Here is a 20,162-nt window from a genome sequence, read left to right as displayed (position 1 = left end):
TTCTTTCGAAATTTCTCGGAAAATTCCTTCGAACTTACTCGGGCAATTCCTTCGAATTTCTTCAGAAAACTTCTTCAAATTTTCTGGGAATCATTTTTTAAAAATTTCATTGAGATTTCCAATTTTCCTCAAGAATAATTTCCAGCTTTCCTCAGAACTTTTTTCGTATTTTTCTCTGACAATTATTCCGAATTTTCTCGTGAAGCTCTCCCAAATTTCTCCGTGTAGTTTTTCCGTATTTCCTCGGGAAGCTATCCCAATTTTTTCGAGAAATTCTTATGATTTTCTTGGGAAAATTTTCTTCCAAGTTTTCTTGGAAAATTATTTTTAATTTTGGATTTTTTTCCAGAATTTCTTATGGAAATTCCTTCCAAATTCCTCTGGAAATTTAACCGTTGACATTTTTCTAATGTACGTGAGATTTTTTTTGTATTTTATTCGTAAATTTCCATGGGAATTCTTCCGAATTTCTTCAAGAGATTCTTTTGAATACAATTTAGAGAAATTCTTCTAAATTTTCTTGGGAATTTCCAATAGAAATTTCTTCAAGAAATTTTCTCCGAAACTCGCCGGGTATCTCTTTCAAATTTTTTCGGGAATTTTTCCTGAATTTCTATAATTTTGTTTTCCAAATTTCCTCGGACAATTCCATCGAATTTCCTCCGAATTTTGTTTTAATTTTTCTGGGAAGTGTTCTCGGAAAATTGTTCTGAATTTCCTAGGAAAATTCATTCCATTTTCCCTGTTTTTCCTCCTTTCTTCTGAATTTCTCGGAATTTTTTATGCTTTTCCTTGGGATTTTTTTTACGATTTTACGCTGCCAATTCTTCCGAATTTCCTCAAAAATTCTGTCGAACTTTCCCGTGAAATTCCTCGGATTTTCGAATGATTTTTTTTTAGAATTTTTCTCAGTAAATTCTTCCGATTTTTTTCAAGAAGATCTTTCAAAATACTCTTTTCAATTTTCCTCGAGAAATTCGTCCGGTTTTCTTCGGAAATTCATTTGAATTTTTTTTCAACTTTTCTTCGGAAGATTCTTTTAATGTTTTCCCGTGATGTTCTTCTGATTTTCCTCGGGAGATTTTTTTCGAATTTTGCACGTAAAATTATTCCGAATTTCCACGATAAAAACTATTGAATTTCCTCCGAATATCTTTGGGGAATTCTTCCGGTCTTTAATCTTTTTGCCTTTCTCGTACACCAAGGTGTAACGAAAAGGCTATATACTCAGTTCCAAGACGATTTTGTGATATAAGGTTCGGAGACGCACAGTGTTATATACCAATCGACTAAGCTCGATGAATTGAGATGATGTCTGTCTGTGTGTATGTGTGTGCGTGTGTGTATGTATGTGCGCAAAATAAAACTCACTCATATTTTAGGCACTTATCTTGATCCGATTTATTTGCAATAATTTGCATTCGACGGGGAATCCTGTCTCATTGTCATTAAAAATTGGTCAGATCGGACTATGGGATTAAAAGTTATGGCCAAAATACGATTTATATACAAAAAAAAAACACGCTAAAAAATTTTTACTCAATTTTTTTTAGTATATCTAATGTACGAGAAAGACACAGACATAGCTAATTGGATGAATCAAGGTGTTTTAAATAGATGTTCATTTCCGATACACTTAGTTCAATGCCGATACTCATAGTAGGGTGAAAGAAACATAAAACAAAGTTGCAAAAGGAATAGATAAATACCGGAAATTGGCTTATAAATACCCATTGGTATTAGCTTCTAATGGATCAGCTTCTCGCAAGAGCGAATATCGTTAAATTAAAAATACATCTGTGTACTAAATGGAATGGTGTGGGCTCAAGTCCTCAATTCGATTTTTTTTTTCGAACTGAACCAGGCAATGCAGCGTGTAGGAGAGTATTCAATCGAACGCTTATCGACCATCAGCGCAATACTTATCACGATCATTTATCGATGATGGCAGGAGTGTATATTTTGATCCAAAATCCGATGACGAACCTCTACGGATCAACCCCAGATTAACTATTCAAGAGGTGGAATTATCAAGTCGTAATCTGCCTTAGACACGGAAACACTTGAATAAATAATTTTGTGGATTTTGTAATAAAATTTATTGCTCTATTTGCTTCCGATAAGATTATTCATATCAGATTAATTTGAAAACACACTATAATAATAAGAAAGAAGGGGGCTTGAGCCTTTAGAAATACATTTGTGACGTTATATAAACACCATATAAACGTTATATAAACACAAATTACCAGTATGTCTAAGAATCATGACTATGAGCCTATCCCGCTCATGTGCCGATCGTACATTTGAAGATCAACAGCTCAAGGATCTTTCCAACCTTTTTTAAATAAGGTTCACAGCGTTTTTTGACTTTTGAATGTCATAGCATAAGCATTGCTGCTGAACAGCCATCTTCCCGTCTAAAAATATCTCTCACAGGAATTCCATCAAGTGCCTTCAACAACTCGGTTCTCGTCTTCGATTCGCCAAGAATTTCGGACGACTGCTCTCGACAACAACAACATTTCCAATGCGCCATCGCACCCAGGCTTATAATTAGCATCCTCGCGATCGATTGTAGTCTGCAAATCAATTCTTCTTCTCTCGACTGTTTTTTTTTTTCAAGACATCACCGTTTCACACTTCCTCCACTCATCCCAGCATCAGTGTTTCTACTTTTAGTGTGTATGCGCTATATTGGTTCATGTTCATGTGTTTCTATTTGTTTAAAATAGTTGCTAAATGATCTTTTTGCCTAACATGTCGTATGCTCTGAACACTCTCAAATGTGCTAACCAAAACTCCGTCGTCGTCACTGAATCATGTGTCGTAAGATCCACCCTTTTCCGCTACCACCATTCCACACCAAACACGGTGTTTCCTGATGACGAAATTCATGATCGAAATTGTTTGTACCCCTGAGATTTTTATTCAGTGTCCTTTCACACTGCAAATCATAATTGTTTATATTTTGATTTCGAGACTATGCTATTTATTGCAACAACGCGTTCTACTGCAGACCTACCAAGGCTTCAGTTAAACCAAATTTCCTCTAATAATACCTTAGGTCAAAATTAAACTTGTATTCCAACAATTTCGATCACAAATTTGTTCCTCCGGAAGCAGTGTGGCCCCCACCAGCCAGATCGATCGATCAACAGCTCGGACTCGACCAATCAGCGCCCGTTCACATTTAGGCTATAATTAGGTGCCAATCGGCTACCAGCCAGTAGGTAACGGCGCTGATCCTTCGATTATCGAGCAGATATCGCCGAGAGATCTTCATATCGATTGCCGTTCGTCCGCCGTGCGAGCTTTACCCATCATCCATCCATTTCGGTACTCATTATGTGTTGCACTGTTGTCCGTGTCGTGTAATTCGTTTGTTTCGTGGCCAAAACTCACCGCAAACTTCCTTCTTCTGGCTGTGTCCTCTCTTGTGTGTGTGTTGCCTAGGATTTTACAGTTTCGTGTGCATTGCTACTAAACTCTGATTTATGTGTGTTTCCCAGGCAGGAAAAAGTGCAATAATCGTTAATGCGATAATCGTTAATCTGTTGGCATATCTATCACTATTAGAGCGTATGTGTTTGTGTAATTATTTATGTGTACGTGCTTGCATTGTTGTATTGTTGATCCTAAAACAATTTTCCCGGGCGAGAAGAGCTATTGAAACGACACGAGGAAATTCGCTGTTCACTGACCGCGTGTCCTTTTTCATCCCCACTATTCTATAGGCAGCCTCGGTAGAACGCAGCAGAGTGTGGGGGTCTCCCGATTGCGCCCGTGTGCCTGCCCCCTGCACGATATGCAATGAGAGCTTAAAGATAGCAATCGGTGTGTGATATTGAAAATTGATTCACGTAATGTAAATTTAAATAGCGTTGTGATAATTTATGAAACGCACAGTCCAAGCGGCAGCAGCAGTAGCAGACGGGGGTGCAACATAAATTGAAACAATTTGTATCTGTTGTCTCTCTGTATGTGTGTTGAAAATTGATCTGAAGGTGCACGAGGGGCGAGAGAAGATCAAACAAAGGCAGCCCTGTGCGGTTCGGTTTTAATAATACGCTGTTAATTAACAAAAATTTCCAATGGTGCATATAATTATAATGGCATAAATCAATGTGCGGTGTTATTCTGTATCTGTGTTGTGTTTCTACGTAAACGGAAAAGTGGCAAGGAAATTTAATCGCGTACTGCATAAATTTCCAACCGCAAATCATCCGGAAAGGAGCGAAATCAACGGCTGGCAAAAGCAGGAAAGAAGCCAAGCGCTGTGATATTCTCGAATCAGAAATAAAATCATTTGATGATTAATGAGTATATGTTTATCGGAGGCTGGCGAGATTTATGCTGATCTACATGTGCTATTAGTGTCTGTGTAATTTTATCCGTTCGTTACATAATTAAATTCTCTTCCTCCTTCCTGCGTAAAATCTGAATCGAAACAAAAAAAAATATGTTCCATGTTTGATTATTGAATCGAATGCGCATCGAACAATCATCGCCGGAAAACCAAATAATTAACCAACCGACACAACAACCGAACGTCGTGGTGCAACGTTCCATCATAAATATTTCGCCAATTAAATCCTTCCGCTTCTGCCTTCTGTTGGCCCAAACGATGAAAAGCCGTACCAAGTCGCCGGGAAGTCCGGGATCGAATGGCTCGACGGGCCTTTCCAGTCCGGGTCCGATATGTCCCCTGCGGGGTCTTGGTGGCTCCGGCGGTGGTGGCGGCGGGGCAGCCAACAGCGAGGACTCCAAGGCGTACCCGTCGATCAGTGCGGCCTACTGGCTGCCGGCCCCGACACCGACACCCTACCATGTGCCAGGTTAGTTCTGTTCTTTTTTTTTTGTTTTCTCACTAGAATCTGTTAACTTTTCAAAGGACCTAAGTAACATTTTTTATGAATTAATTTGAATAGCGCAACCAACAGAACAACATGAAAGCTATTGATTGCAGTATTCAAATTATTTCATGAAAAAAATGTTACTTAGGTCCTTTTGAAAAGTTAAGCGAGAAATGTTTGCAGGATGTAATTTATTTTATCAAAAAGTTTGAATGTTAGGGATTAGAATATTCGACATAAATGGGATAATGCTGAATAAGAAAGGATAAACTTGTTTCAGTTTTATAAATTTTTCAAATAAATGATATTTTTCTTATAAAAATAAGCTGTAGCTACAAGGCAACTTGTAATTTTCCTTACATTTTTAAAGCGCACAAAGATGCAGTTTAAAAACACGGGGTATCAAAGAATACAGCGTTACACCACGCGACTACCAAATTAAAAACCCAATTTAATTCACCTAGTAGTGATATTGCCTTTCTCGCATTTAGCCAAGACATCAACCGTATATGGAACTAATATTGTTCGATGTACCATTTTCTTAATAACTTCTAAACGCAATGGTCGATCGTTACCAAATTAAATAATGATCAACTAGATACTAGAACTTGACCTGCCCTCTGTCGAATGCAATATTTCGAGAAAATCGGTTAAAGATTACTATATGAAAAAAATTGTTGAATGTTTTTCTTAGCTTTTGTGCACACACATACACACAGACAGACAGAAATGTGCTCAGCTCGTCGAGCTGAGTCGATTGGTATATAACACTATGGGTCTCCGAGACTAATATAAAAAGTGCGTATTCGGACTGAAATGATCGTTCGGTACAATTTGTTGTACGAGAAAAGCAAAAAAAACTAAATGGGTGACTATCTCGCCGTTATCTTTACTTGCGATTCATTGTAAACGATCGAGTTGATTCTTAAATACAGTATACCAATACTGTATTTAAGAATCAACTCGATCGTTTACATAAATTTTTTACATAAACAAAATGAATAATTACACTTGTCATAAGACGAGCTTGTACAATCCCATTGAATTCCACCACTTAATTGTATCTTGACAGATACGTATATCGACTTCAACAGTAAGGCCGTCTTCAGTGTCTCGTACTTGACTCGACTTAGTCGTCGTCGAGTCAAGTACGAGACACTGAAGACGGCCTTACTTACATATCTGTCAAGGTACAATTAAGTGGTGGAACTAAATGGGATGATACGAACTCGTCTTATGACAAATCAACTACTTGTATTGGTAGGGTGGCTGTGCCAGTAATAGTGGTGTACCAGTAATAGTGAAAACTCGATTTTCACTGAATTTAGTGCATTTTGATTTCTAAAAATTACTTCATAGCATAGCGCTTGCTGAAAATAGGTGAATGTGTGCGAAAAAGATTTCAAATTTTCCGGGGAAATATCGAAAAACATAATTTTTCCTTAAATTTTTGGCTCCCTTGCACCAATAATAGTGAGGCGTTCCTATAATAGTGAATCCCGTAAGAAACCAATGAGATTCACTATTATAGGAACAGAAGTTAGCTAGTACCACTATTACTTGTCCATGTACCTAATAATGGAGGAAGCGATTTTGAAAAGAAAACAGTATTTTGAAGTATCAACAATATTTTTCCTGAAAACTAGAGGAGAGCAGCTTTCTGCCAATATATTTACATCACAGGAAATATATTCCTATCATTTGTTATGATTTAAACAATTTAGACCTGTCACTAATACCACTATTACCGGTACACCGACCCTATGTATTTGTTATGTCCCATAAATGCTATTTTCGTTGGCATTAGAAAAACGGGCTTGGTGGCCATGTGACTATGACCCCACCCAAGTCTGAAAACATAATGAGTGCATGTGGAAAACATATTTTGATTGTGACAGCAAATTGAAATCATAATTTGTTATCAAGTATGAAGTATCATGATTGATTACACATTTTGATCTCATTTTGCTGTAAATTTTCGATTTGATGTCACAGTCAGATTTTTCTGCTATACATTTTGTTATTTTAACCGACCAAAAAGATATCAAATTAAGTAATCATATTCGGCGATTTCACAACATCAAAACGGGCAAGTAACCAAAAGTTCCTTTAAGAGTACGTTTTTCGCTTAATCAGCTTCACTGAGCTGCTTAAGCGAAAAACGTACTCTTAAAGGAACTTTTGGTTACTTGGGACTACTGGCTCATATGCAGAAGGTCGTAGGTTCAATTCCAGGCCGGTTCCATTCCTCCTACTTTGTTTCTTATATATGTCTCATGTTCTTGCAATCGCTAGAAATGTGGAAACGGATTTCATACCGTTTTCATATTCTATCCTATTGCCCACGACTAGACATTTCTAGCAGTAACTGTTAGAATTAAGAATGAGCGAAAAGACTCGTTGCCGGCATCTAATTACCTTATAGTAGGGTAATACCGGTATTACCGACCAATTTGGGGTACCGAAAATACCGGTATTAGAGACGGGAAATACCGGTATTTTCGGTATTTCAAATTTTGCTGACAGTATTAAAAATCTCGAATATTCATTGTGCAAAAACAATAACTTATACGTGTTGATTCATTCTCTTAGCCATCTGCCAAATTGCAAATGATTTTTTTCTTTGATGAAAACTGTTTACATCGTCGAGAATTTTACCGCAATATATGAAATTGTGGAAAAGGTGCGTGACGTAGTAGTTCTTTTCCGGAGATCACCTGTAAAAAACGATTTTCTGCAAAAATATGTCCGTTCTGAATTCGAAAAAGAATTTGAATTAGTGGCTGATGCCAATGCACGCTGGAATAGAATGTTATCTATGCTCAAACGGATTTATGAGTTGAAACTTTAATTCAAATTCATCTTCAGTTATGATTGTTGGCGATTGGTGAAATAATTTAAGTCTTTGAACCTCTGCTGTGGAACTACTCTGCTGTGAGTTCTGTACTCTATGTGAAGCCGACGTAGCGCTCCAATTTATGTTGGAATAATTATCAAATCAAGCCACAGAAACTTCCGCTACTTATTCGATGCTTTTAAGGAATGAATCCAAGAAAGAAGATCAGAATACGCCGATCTTTTTGCTTTTTTGAATAATTCTGCCGTGAAGCAATTGATCAGAAACGATTTTGACACTGATTTTCGACGGTTTTGATAAGATTCGTCCTACTTCGGTTAACCCATAGACGGCATTCTCAGCAGTTTGCAACATTGCCAATAAAATCCAATACATACTGGGAGATGAATCGTTTAGTATGTAATGTCTAATAAAGTTTCGCTTTGCCCAGCTCAACAAGCAATGATTTTAACATTTAAAGTTTGTCAACAAATATTGTTTTTCATCCAAAAGTCCCAATCAAAAATTTTTCTTTCAATACCTGAAATTTTCACAAAACCCGGTATTATACCGGTATTACCGGTATTGACGCCACCAAATACCGAATACCGGTATTTGTCAAAAATGGCCAATACCGACCACCCTACCTTATAGCAATCATTCATTACTAACACATTGGCAACCTGTTATCCAAACCTCTGCCATAGAACCTAACCCCCAGGTTCCAAAAAAATTCTTCAGGAACTCGTGGCGCGTGCAGAGTTGTTCTTGGTTTGCAGTGGGCGTGCGAATGCATCATTAATTCCTTCTCATCCCCGATTTACCGCGAGGACGTAGCCAGTGCCGTTATTGACCATTTTAAATACTAGAGCTTTCGGATCCAAATCAAATCGCATGCATCCATCCATTGGTTCTCGGTGCAATTTCGGTTGTTTTGGTTAATCGCAACGTAGTGACTACGAAATGTACGGTCATTATGCCCATGTTCATGTAAATGCTACTTTCGTTGACATTGGGAAGGCATGAAAATGATAGAAAAAGTGAGAAAACGAGCAAATTAAACTCTATTTGGAATAAGGGCGAATGTCGCAAAAAAGCGTAATGTCTATTGGTTTCTCCTTTTACAAAAAAAGTGACAAGCAAAGGATCTGCTTGCATTGTAAAAAGAAAGGGTTGTTTTATGTATTTTGTTACGTGGATAAAGTAGGTCGAGGATATGTTCTGATAAATTTAGGCTGATGGTGAACATTTTTTCGGAAGGGCGGACAAACCAAACGGCACAACTAGTTCCGAAGAAGTAATGACATCCACCGATGCCTGATGCCGGAAAACACCTAATTTTTTAAGAAAGGATCAAACTCACCATTGCCTTGATCCGGGAAAACTTTCAAGGAATGGATCACATCCACAATTGTCTTACCCCGACAAACGCCTACTTTCAAAGAAGGAATCACATATCCATTTTTCTTAGTTCGGGAAAGTGTCTTCTTTTAAAGAAGGGATCACATGTACTATTGCCTTATTTCTGGCAAACACCTGCTTTTATAGAAAGAATCACATCCCTCATTGCCTTATTCCGGGAAAAAGCCTAGTTTTAAAAAATGGATCAGAATCACCATTGCCTTATTCCAGGGAAACGCCTTCAGCCAAATAACGAATCTCGTCTACCATTGTCTTATACCGGGTGAACTCTTTCTTCCAAAAAAGGAATTACATTTACCTTTACCTTATTCCTACGCCTACTTTTATGGAAGGGATCCAACCCATCATTGCCTTAATCAGAGAAAATGCTCAAGTTCAAAGAAGGGATCATAGCCACCAATGACGGGCAAACGATTACTTAAAAAGAAAGGATCACATAGGGGGAATGACGGCTATGGCAGGTTTTGTTCTATTATTGTCAGGGGGGGTTTTCTATAACTAATTATGCTCAAATTTGGCCTAAACATGCTTTACATATCAAATTTGGTCAAAAAAAAACCCGCCTGACAATAATAGAACAAAACCTGCCAAAGCCGTCATTTCCCCAACCGCATTCCACGCAAACGCCTATTTTTTAACCCTCAAACTTCCGGGACAAATCTTGACAACTTAAAACAGCTCGTTCTCGGTTAATTTTCAACTAAATTGCAAACGGTTTCAACTGTGATCCAGAGGAATAGTAGTTCCAGAAAGCAGTTGGGTATAATACTTAGGATGGCCCTCCCTTTTTTAGAGGGGAGAGTTTTGGAGTGTGGCATAAGCCATTTTGCCACATTTTGCCATTTTGAGCCATTTTGAGCAAATTTTCAGTATTTTGAATTTTTTTACGTCATAACAGATATTACAGTATAAGGTCAATGTGAATGGTTGACAACAATAGCCAAATAGACATAAATTGGCCTCCGGACGACCACCGAACAGGTTTCGGAAACCCGAAATACCGGTATGAAAGGTCAACCTAGAATCACGGAATATATCGGTCTTCAGACATCTCAAACTTCTCAGAATCTCACAAGTAGCTTCGAAAACGCCATAGTTTATTGCTATGGCCATTCAATGGCCATGGAACAGGTTCCGAAAACCCGGAATTTCCGGTGAAAAAGGCCAACATAAAATTAGGCTTCTGACGCCTTATAGTTCTCAGAATCTCATGTGTAAGTTAGAAAACGACTTAGATTCTTAGTAGGGTAAAACTGGCCTTTCAACTGGCCCGAATTTTTTGGTACAAAAGGCCAACTTGAATTACAAACAAATCAGTCTTACGATACCTCAAAATTCTCAAAATTTCATGAGTAACTAAGAAAATGACATAGTTTCTTGGTAGGGTAAAACTGGCTGTGGGAAGACCACGGAAAAGGTTTCGGAAACCCGGAATCTCCGGTACAAAAGGCCAACATAAAAATACAATACAAATTAGTCTTCCGACACCTTAAACTTCACAGAGTATTATAAGTAATTTAGAAAACGTCTTAGTTCCTTGGTAGAGTAAAACTGGCCATGTGATCACCACGGAATAGGTTCCAGAAGCCCGTAATATGCAGTACAAAAGGCCATCATTGAACCACGAAATTAAGCGGTCTTCTGACACTTCAAACATCTCAGAATCTCATGAGTAATTTTGAAAACGTCATCATTTCTTGGTAGGTTAGACTATCGGAATGGGACTCCGGATCTTGTTCCGTGGCAATAAAACTGCCAGTATTTCTCTAAAAGAGCACTTAGGCATTTTCTTGATTACTCAGGAAATTCTCAGAAGTTCAAGGTGTCGGAAGACTGATATTTACTGATATTCTATGTAGGTCTTTTTCACTGGAAATACTGGCTTTCCGGAACCTGTTCCGTGGCCATCGCATGTCCATTTCTACCCTACAAATAATTAACGATTTTTTTTTCTAGAATAACGGTCTTGGTGGACATATGGCTACCGCTTCTGCCTCATACGCAGGAGGTCGTGGGTTCAATCCCAGGCCCGTTCCATTCTTCCTACTTTGTATCTTTTCATATATTTCTCATGTTATAGCAATCGCTAGAACTGGAATTGGGCTTTCATACCGTTTCCATCTTCTATCCCTATACCTACAACTTGATTAGTTCTAGCAGGTTACTGTTAGAATTCGAAATGAGCGAAAAAGTTCGTTTCGGCATCCAATTAGAATACTACACCACCCTTTCTTAACTATCACATTGGCAACCCGTTAACCAAGACGAACCTCTGCCATAAAACCTTAACTCCAAGATTCCAATAAAATTCCACAGGAACTCGTGGCTTGCAGTGGACGAGTGACTGCATCATCATCAATTCCTTCCCATCCCCGATGACCGTGAGGACGTGGCCAGCGCCGTTATCGACTATCCAAAATACTAGAGCTTTCGGACTGTGCACATTGAGGTTGGAGAGCAAATCCCATGCTTCCATCCATTGGTTCCCTGTGCAATTGCGATTGTTCTGGTCGATCACGGAGTAGCAACTACGAAATGCACGGTCATCATAAAAAAAAAAAAAAAATACTCATTAAATTATGAAAAGTTTGAGGGGTCGATTGATTGATTTATTTTGTAGTTCTATGTAGACCTTTTCCTGTAACGTTGGATAGATCACTTTTACCAAGTGTCTTACGGGGAAAGATCTACCAAACCGAGTCCCCTAGCAGCACACAAATTACTAATAGGTTACTGCAACTCATATGTGACTGGATTCAGTCACAATCAAGTTGCTGCAACCATTTTCGTCTGACTTGTGCTGCTCGGGTCCTAGCATAATCCATTTTTCGAGCTAGGGCTGTAAGTTGTAGTTAAGGATTACGCTACCTATAACTTATCTGAAGTATAACTAACTTAACTTAACCTTGCACATGATGGAAATTCTTATTGCTTGACAAAGTTTTTGCCTTTCTCGTACAACAAAAATGAACTTTTGATAGAAGGCCCGGAGACCCATAGTGTTATGTACCGATCGACTCAGTTCGACGAACCGAGGTGATGTCTGTATGTGCGTATGCATGTGTGTGTGTATGTGTACAAATTTTGTAGACCCACTTTTTAGAACTTAGCATTACCCTTAGCTTTTTAGAACTTAGCAACAAGTTGCATTGACGGGAAATGCGGTCCCATTATTTGTTATTGAAAATTGGCCCGATCGGACATTGCATTTTGGAATTATTGAAAAATCATTGTTTTTTCCCAATGGTCCCCCAATGGTGGAAAAAAAATTCAAAATCGAAAAAAAAATCAAGGATGGTGGCAATGCATAGTTATTAGTGCAAAAACATGCATGTTTTAATATCTGTCATATCTATAATATGCTGCAAATATGATTGTTGACAAGAAAATGCTCGGAAATATAACCGAAATACAATATAAACATTTCCAGGATGCTTTTTAATACTGGCTGTGCATGTGCTAAGATAAGACAACAAACCTAATTTAATAAAAGTTTATGATGATGAAAGATATACTCTAAGATTATTTTTAACTTGTTACATATGTTCCAAAACTTTGAAAATTCCAACGGGTAACTTTCATTTTCAAATTCAATATTTTTTTTTGATGAATAGAACACTGAAAAAAGAAAATAATATCCTAGAAATCTAACATGTAAAATTGAATCAATTGTGCATCGTATGTTCTGATTGCCCAGAATGTGCTTAAATCTATTTTCGAAAACAAAATAATGTGAACATTATGCTCTAAGAAGACAGAACCACACTAGACTAGCATACAATGCACTTTGGGTCTGTCAGAAACTTACGCAAGCATTTCAATAAAGAGAAAAATTACGAAAATTTTGCAATTAAGAAAAAATTAAATTGTTATTAGGTGCTAATGTAGTATTAGTACATTGATCAAGTGCCAGTTGACACTAATTACATATCAACGAAGCGCACAATTTCAGTGTGACTGTTGATCAAAGCATTTCACATAACATATTGTTGGTAATTTAATATATTTACTTCAAAGTTTCGTTACAAATTATCAGTTGACTGACTTTCGATATAAAAATTGCTGGTCAGAACACACCGAATTAAAGTTCAAAAACTATTTTTTCCACGTAAAATAAAAACCGGGAAAATTTGACAAAATTTATCGGGAAAAGCGGGAAAAACCGGGAATTTGAAAATCGAATTTCAGTGGCCACCCTGAGTACATATGTATTGCTAAATCCCAGGTGTGGTGCTCTACTGGTGATATTGTAGAAGCGGCTAGGTCTCCGATACTTGGTTAAATAACAGTATTACTGTTATGTTTCCTCAAGAAAGGATTGATTTCTTATTTATAAGGGGGCGCCTTCAATGAGATTGCTCTCTGTGAAGGGTCCAGATAGGTTATCATGATCCTCTTGATAGAACAAAACAAGAACTGTACCGAAACCGATACTGCATTGCTTATCAATAGTATTGGATATACATATCTAACAGCTGGTCAAAGCGGTACACCCGAAAAAAAAATTATCGTTTTCTAGATTACTCTTGAGATTCTGAAAAGTTTAAAGTGTTTGATTTTTTTGTAGTTCTTCGTTGGTCTTAAGTACCAGAGCAGTAAGGTGTAAGGTTAGGTAAAGTAAGGTAAGGTGTGTCGGAAGACTGACCTGTTTTATAGCTCTATATGTTGGCCTTTTGTATCGTGAATTCTGGGTTACGTGGTCATCACAGGCCCAGTTTTACCCTATCAAGAAACTAAGTTTTCTAAATTACTCATGAAATTCTGAATTGACTTAAATATCGGAAGCCTGATTTGTTTTGTAGTTTTATGTTGGCCTTTTGTACCGGGAATTCCGGATTTCCGGAACCAGTTCCGTGGCCATCGAATTTCCAGTTTTACCCTACCAAGAAACTATGGCGTTTTCTAAGTTACTGATTCTGAGAAGTTTGAGTGTGTATACTTGAACATGATTTAATTCAACGATTATCTCTAAAAATCCTATTTCTTAAAAATACCAATCTCGAACTCTAAATTCTCTAATAAAGAATGTCTTTTCATGACAATTTAACACAATTACATACGCGTCTAAGAACACTAATATATTAATAATTCTATCAGAATTATTTCCTGTTTCCATGAGGACTAAGGACTAGAAACTGCATATGTAAATTTTTTGGCCAAAATGAGATTTTTATATACATGTGCCCCAGTGCCCCAGGGTGTTGAGTTTCGCAAAAAAAAACTATAGGTCTGTATCGAAGGAATTGAATGATTCGGTGTCAATTTGTTCAGAAACTATCTGCATGAATTGATCACCATCCATGAAATTTCAAAAATATTTCATTTTTGGTAGTTTTCAAACCGTTTATAAAGAAAAATTTGAAGACGAGTTTAAAAACTCAAAAAAGATACCCTTTTAAAGTATCCAATCAAAGCTACTATCACGAATCCTTTTGATCTGTAATTTTTGTTCTTGTTACTACTCATTTTTTCTGAAACATATCTCTTCTGGTAGACTTTGGGTCGACGCATGACATTACTAAACGCTACACAAAAATAGAGTCTCTCACTAGTACTAGATAATAAAGCAATCATTATATCATCTTTGTACAAATTTCTTTGACCCCCTCAATCACGGCCGCATTCCCTCGGCCAGCATAAAGACGGAACCATTCCACTACAGAACAGAAAAAAACAACCACAGCTGGCAGGCGCACGGGAATACGGAAAATGAACCCATCATCGTCGTCATCGCAAGCAGCCGAGCAGCGGCGAACGAACGGATAAGAGTGAAATGAAGATGATCAAGTCCCCAGCCACCCCCCTCAGAGCCCTGTCCGGCCAACCAGCCAGTTTTGTCTTCTTTCTGCTGGTCCCTAGGAGCTAAATTGAATTATGAAATTGAGAACGAGATAAAAGATTTATGGATGATGATTCGATTGGGTTCTTGACCGCAAGACAGACGGTCGTCGTCGTTCTGAGTCGTTGCCGCGTCGAACAGTGGCACCAAAGGTGACGAAATTTTTTTCAAAAATCGACGATCACTCATTTCTTAGTTGTTTTCATTGGGTCAGACATTTGAGCTGTGGATACAAATTTGTCAGAAAATCAAACTTGTGTTGAATATTTTCAAATTTAAAGACCACTTTGCGTCGCCATGTGGCTCGCGGTTGATATACATTCTGTAATATTTGAAGCAGTTGTGAAGAATGATGAACAATCTTGTGGGTTCGCTGTTTTTGTTTCCATCCCGTAAAGTGGAACGCTGCCCGCCCATTTAAGATGGAACCTGCTCAACCCTAAACTAATTTTAAAAGAGCATTACAAAACGAATGAAATTAACTGCACACTAAACAGCTTTACAATTTAAGTTTTGACTATTAAAAAAGTTAGTCTCCTCTCTCTCCCTTCGCAGTTGGTGGAAGATTTTTCTTGTTACCCTTTTGCTATCCGAGAGATGCTTCCAAGTGCATAGAGGTGGAAAAAGAAGCTGCATTCCTTTGGGAGTACCTTCCACTTTTTTTTTGTTGCTCTACCTTCCATGTTTAGCGAAGTGCGGCGAACCTCTTGCTGGTGGAAATGTGGCAGAAAGTCATAAAACCAGCTTCTTCCTGTTTCCCAACCAGAATGGAATGGTTTTGTCAGTTGGCGCTAGAGTAACCATTTCCCAGGGTTAGTTTTCTGCCTTGCTTCGTATTGGGCTGGACACCCTAACTCAGGTTTAGTTCAGATGCACTCGCAAAGTTTGAGCAGAAGTTCATCTTGCGCAAACAAACTGTTTATGGTTGCAGGAACTGCAGGAGCGCGTGTTCTGCATCCGAGTTCACCAAGAAATCGCAAGTCTACTTTGTCCAGGATCTCTATATATTTTGTTAATTCTTTCTTTCCTTCCGCTTTACTAGAGGACAATCTTAGCTCTGCAGCAGTGATATCCCCAAGAAGCTGTTGTTGACATTGCTTGGGAAAGTTCTCTTTACTTCTTCCTTTCTCGGAAGCATCTTCCCGCTTACATATGCAAAGTCGTTTCCGGCTTTTGTCACGCGATTCCATATCTCCATGCAGCGTAGAGACCAAAATTAAACTCCCGGGCTAAGGTTTATGCTCATAGTTATCACACATAGGACGTTGTGGGCTGCAGATTGGAGCGACACCGTCGGTTCGAAGTGCAAGTATAGGAATGTACGGGACCCGGAACCCCCACAGGGAGGGCACCGAATTAGGTGCCTCTCGTTTCCATGCTCGTGGCAAGCACTGCACTGGAAGACGCCGAGCATATTATTCGCATAAAGTTTGATACTCCGGAGGTGTCTGTGTGGATGTGTGCTCTATGTGTAGCCAAGACAGTCCGATAGTTGGGTAAGATCCGATATTGGCTTACGCGAATGGGATTGTTGCGCCGGCTTCGTCTTCATCGTCTTTACGGGCGCGGGAAACGTTCCAGTACGAGCGTCCCTCCCGGGTGTGGTGGAGTAGAATTCGGTAGAAAAATGTTCATTGTTGTGGGTAAAAGTTTTCTTCATCGAGTTGACATTTGGTCACATGTAAACCATTCTTGTGTCCTGTGACAACGTTGGACGGCGCTATTACTGTTGACAGAGATAGTTGGATATATGAACTTTTAGCCAAACAGACATTCTTTGGCAAACTACCCGCTGCTGTTTGTTGGCTGTTGGCGATAGGAAGCAGTTGACTTCAATGAGGTCAGAAGAATTATTGTAGTTTGTGAAGAATAAACAGCGAGTTGTTGCGATGTGAGGAAATTGTTAGGAAATTCCCGTTTTTTGTTGTTGTTAGATGTGGTGGTTTGCCAACCTTGTTGGAAGTGGGCGACTGGATGTATATTTATGGGCGGGAAGAAACTTTTAACCCAAATGCAGAGCGGAATTTTAGAATTACTGGCACTCTGGTGATGTACACAGAAATTGTTTGTGTTTGGGAAAATTGATCTCTCAAGCTCGTCTTATCTTTATCTCGTCGATGAACAACATGCGATGGGATTCTGCCACAATGAAGATTTATGTGGATAACACAATTATTTCATTTGAATTTAAGAACGAGAAATTCCTATTTTTTCTATCATTTGATCTATTTGAAGAAGTAATCGCGGATGAAATGTAATTTTACCAAACGATTCAATAATCAAACATATTCCAATATTTGAATGTTGTGTCTAAATATAAAAATATCATTTTGAATTCATGATTAACAACCATTATATTATTCAGTTACTTTTATTTGCAAATTGCTTTTTAAATGATGGAAATGTAGAATACATTACGCACATGATCAAACATTCCATTCGGTTTATTTTAAAACTTTCTCCACTAGACTGGAATCATCGAACGGCGCAAACAAATTCCTGCAATCTTCCCTCAGGCTACCAACCAACATTTCCAATGAATACAAAGGTCAACCATCCATGCAGTGCACAAACCACAATAAATGATATGATTCTTTTACAACGAGGAAAATGAAAATGCTCTTTTCTCCCACTCCTGCCATGAAGGACCACTACTGACAATCATAGGAAAGCAAGGCTCATCTTCCATCCAGCAGCTAAAAAAAACAACATCACTGAATGCAGTTGAAGCCTTGTTGCACCACACGTCCACCGATTGCCATCCCTCCCCCCTTTTACCAGCGGTGCGTCGTCATCCGCCATTATCATTATCATAACAATGGAGAAAAATTCTTACGCTAATGGCTGATGTTTCCTCCGCAGCAGCCGAGCATAGCTTCATCTTCTTGTGCGGCTGTGTCACAACCAGCAGCACTTTCCTTCAAGGGTCTTACTGTAATGAAAACTAAGAAGCCTCCCCCTGGCGTTCCATCCAACCGTCGCCATCGTTCGTGGTAGTGCAGTGCAGTGGTGGGAGTGCGAGTGGGGTCGCTCGCAACCAATTGACATCTCTTCATTGTCTCCCGTCGGCCAGGGTGCGGCAGCAGCCGAGTAGAAGCAAAGTTTGTGCTGTGGCTTCACTCCTTTGTCCCTGCTGCTGAACTCCGACCGGCAGCCAGGAGAAGTAATGGAAATTCAATTTCATTCCATTACCAGTAGCCACAACCCACAGAATAACACCGAGTCTGCCTGCTACCACTCCCTGTTAGATTTCCTCTGGGGAGCAACCACTCATCGAAGTGACTATCGATTTCGTTACACTGGTTGGCTTCTGTAGTTGCACTGTTTTGCCCCTAATTAGTATGCTTTACTTGCCCAGAATGACACTTTTTGCTGCAGCGAGATTTTTTTTTTCTGTTAGGAACGTCGCGTCGTTCGCCCGCATCGCTCCCTTTTGGGAGTGACACTTTAATCAAGAGTTGCATCTTTCATAGTTTGCCTCGCTGGTGACAGGCTGCGCAGTTTAATACTTACACTTTTACAGCAGCAGCAGCAGCAGCAGCAGCTCAAGTAGCAGTCGTCTTTGTTCTGCGAGCGAAGGAAATGCAAAAAGATGCGGTGCGGCGGGAAACCTTTCAACGGAATGACCCTTAACTACAGTTTAATGAAAATGATTTTTCCTCCTGCTCCTCCTGCAATTGTTTTATTTGCACTCGGTGTGGGATGGGATGGTTATTGCTGAGAAGGGAAAAAATCCCTCATCTTTTCATTTCTGCGGAACGGAACGACCGATGTGGTAGGAAGGGCACGGTGTGGCGCGTAGTATGAATACCGAATTAATTTTTCATCCTCGCAACAAGTGGGGCGTGAGGCAAAACTATGAACAATCAGCGAATCAACTAACCAACTGAGACAGAGAGCAAAAAAAGGCGAAACACTTGAAGTGCGATTGCAATGTTTCGCAGGGTTGCTCAAACTTCGAATCCGACAGATCTCAGTTGAAAACATGTCAAATTCAATGCGTTTCAAATTGTCTCCGAGAAATGCTGGGCCTAAATTGATGATTAGCCGGTAAAGGCTAACGAGCTATGAGGATGAATCCACATAGTTTATTTACCAAAATTTATTGAGCTATTGTCGTCTGCTCGGGTATAAATAATCAATTCATTCCTAACACATTGTCAACCTGTTAACCAAGACGAACCTCTGTCATAGATCCGTATCCCCACATTCCAGTAAAATTCCGCAGGAACTCGTAGCAAGTGCAGATGTATACTTGGCTTGCAGTGGATGAGTGTCTGCATCATCATTTCCTCCCCATCCTCGATTACTGTGAGGATGAGGCCGGCGCCGTAATTGACAATTGAAAAGTATAGAGTTCTCGGACAATGTTGACTCCTATGCTACATCCATTTCTCTGTGCAATTAAGATTGTCCTGGTCAATCACGGAGTAGCAGCTACGAAATGTGCGGTCATCAAGCTCAAGCTCTTTGCTGTGTTTCTCGAGATATACATTCAGCGACCTATCGACTAACGAAATTCATAACTGGCACCTTATTCTTCGACTGATTATTTCTCCAATAGTGTTTCTTTTACGCAGTTACCTTTCCCAGTATTCAAGCTTCGATGGGTGTTTGGTCTACATACCGGCCTTCCGATCCTAACATCCATAGTTGGAACCCAGTCTGTCGCACTTTACTTTTTTTTTAATTGAAATTTATTATTCAGAAGGCATTCCGATTCCTTGTGGCAAATTTCCATAACGCGTTTGATTGAAAATTATTTTACTCAGTGTTGTTTGGCAACTGCAAGTTTATACAAAATAAGTCTACAACTTTTTTTGCTATGAAGTACAGTCCAGTGTAAGAAGTAATAAAGTTATGAATTCAAGTAAATAACAGGCGGATAGATCCACCTTTGTAGAAAAAAATATCGGTCGTGTTCAATGTTTGCCTAAACACATTTCCTCAAGAATCTGTCGAACAGTTGTGGGCTAGAAATTACTTTGTAGGGAAATTTTACTCGAATTTCGGAATTTCGAAGAAGCGAATCCAAAACTTTCGCCACTTTCATATGATTGGCAGTTCAAAATGAAACACGAATAGACTACTTCTAATTTCTGCTGTAAAAAAGGTAAACTATTTTTTTGCAATTGGGCAGACGTCATTTTGTTTTCATGACAATCCACTTTGTGGTGTTGTGTCTCACAGAGCGGCAATAAAACTGAAC

General features: G+C 38.9%; 1 protein-coding gene across 2 annotated transcripts in view; it reads left to right on the top strand.

The window, feature by feature from the left end:
• Positions 1–20,162, top strand: part of LOC134213681 (CUGBP Elav-like family member 1) — a 495,491-nt gene that overhangs the window by 253,858 nt on the left and 221,471 nt on the right. Inside the window, exon 1 of one of the 2 annotated variants that reach the window (XM_062692951.1) lies at positions 4,702–4,838. The exons of the other annotated variant lie outside the window; for it this stretch is intronic. The gene's annotated coding sequence lies outside the window, so the exon portion shown is untranslated. Of the gene's footprint in view, positions 1–4,701; positions 4,839–20,162 lie in introns of those variants that run through there. 2 annotated transcript variants of the gene reach the window in all.

The sequence above is a fragment of the Armigeres subalbatus genome, chromosome 2, assembly GCF_024139115.2.
Source record: "Armigeres subalbatus isolate Guangzhou_Male chromosome 2, GZ_Asu_2, whole genome shotgun sequence".
NCBI lineage: Eukaryota > Metazoa > Arthropoda > Insecta > Diptera > Culicidae > Armigeres > Armigeres subalbatus.
This window is presented reverse-complemented; position numbering and strand designations above follow the sequence as displayed.